We start from the raw sequence: 969 nt of genomic DNA, 5'->3' as shown, positions 1-969 counted from the left end.
ACTCCCCATGTCCTCCATGCTATTTGTTATGCTCCACAAATAAGTGAAACCATATGACTGACTCTTACAACTAAAACAAGATTTTGATATGAAGAGGTCCTTGAAGATTAATTTGTAGTGTAGAAGTTTAGAGATCAAAAATAAAATAGACATCGGGCACCTGAGTGGCTCAATGGGTTAAGCCGCTGCCTTCGGCTCAGGTCATGATCTCAGGGTCCTGGGATCGAGTCCCGCATCGGGCTCTCTGCTCAGCGGGGAGCCTGTTTCCTCCTCTCTCTCTGCCTGCCTCTCTGCCTACTTGTGACTTCTCTCTGTCAAATAAATAAATAAAATCTTTAAAAAAATAAAAATAAAATAGACATTGCCATTTAAGACAGCCGTTAGTACAACCAGCAAAGAGATTATTAAGTAAGCTTCTAGATATCATCAATGGTATTGACCCTGCTAAACTGTAAACCAGTTTGGGTTATGTAAAAGATTATGTGGAACTGCTATCAGCAGCTGGGTTTGAATCTCCCCTCCCTTAAAAAAAAAAACCCTATATGTAAATATTAAAAGTGAAAAGTAAATCCCTAATCTCAGCTGTTAAAATATGGTCATTACTGAGGATATAATTTTACAGAAGCTATGAAATTATGAAAAATACGAGAAACATGTAAGGAAAGAAGATAGCAAGAATACAGCAGTCAGATGCTGGAAATCATCACCAATGTGGATGAGATATTAGCTGATGGTGGGAGATTCCTTTTTAAATGAGCCAAACATTACTTTACTGAATGGCATCCTAGGAATGACTCCTAAAATATAAGCAGTTCTTGGTTATCTACATGAATGGGGGTTTACTGTGGTATGGATATTTGGACATTGTGTGTATTTAACCAAAATCTGCTATATGTTTATTAATATAAAACTATTTTCTGAGTGGGGCATGGTGAATCTAACTTCCTAGTTGCATACTATATTAGGCTT

Source organism: Mustela nigripes, chromosome X (assembly GCF_022355385.1).
Source record: "Mustela nigripes isolate SB6536 chromosome X, MUSNIG.SB6536, whole genome shotgun sequence".
Taxonomy (NCBI): Eukaryota; Metazoa; Chordata; class Mammalia; order Carnivora; family Mustelidae; genus Mustela; species Mustela nigripes.
This window is presented reverse-complemented; position numbering follows the sequence as displayed.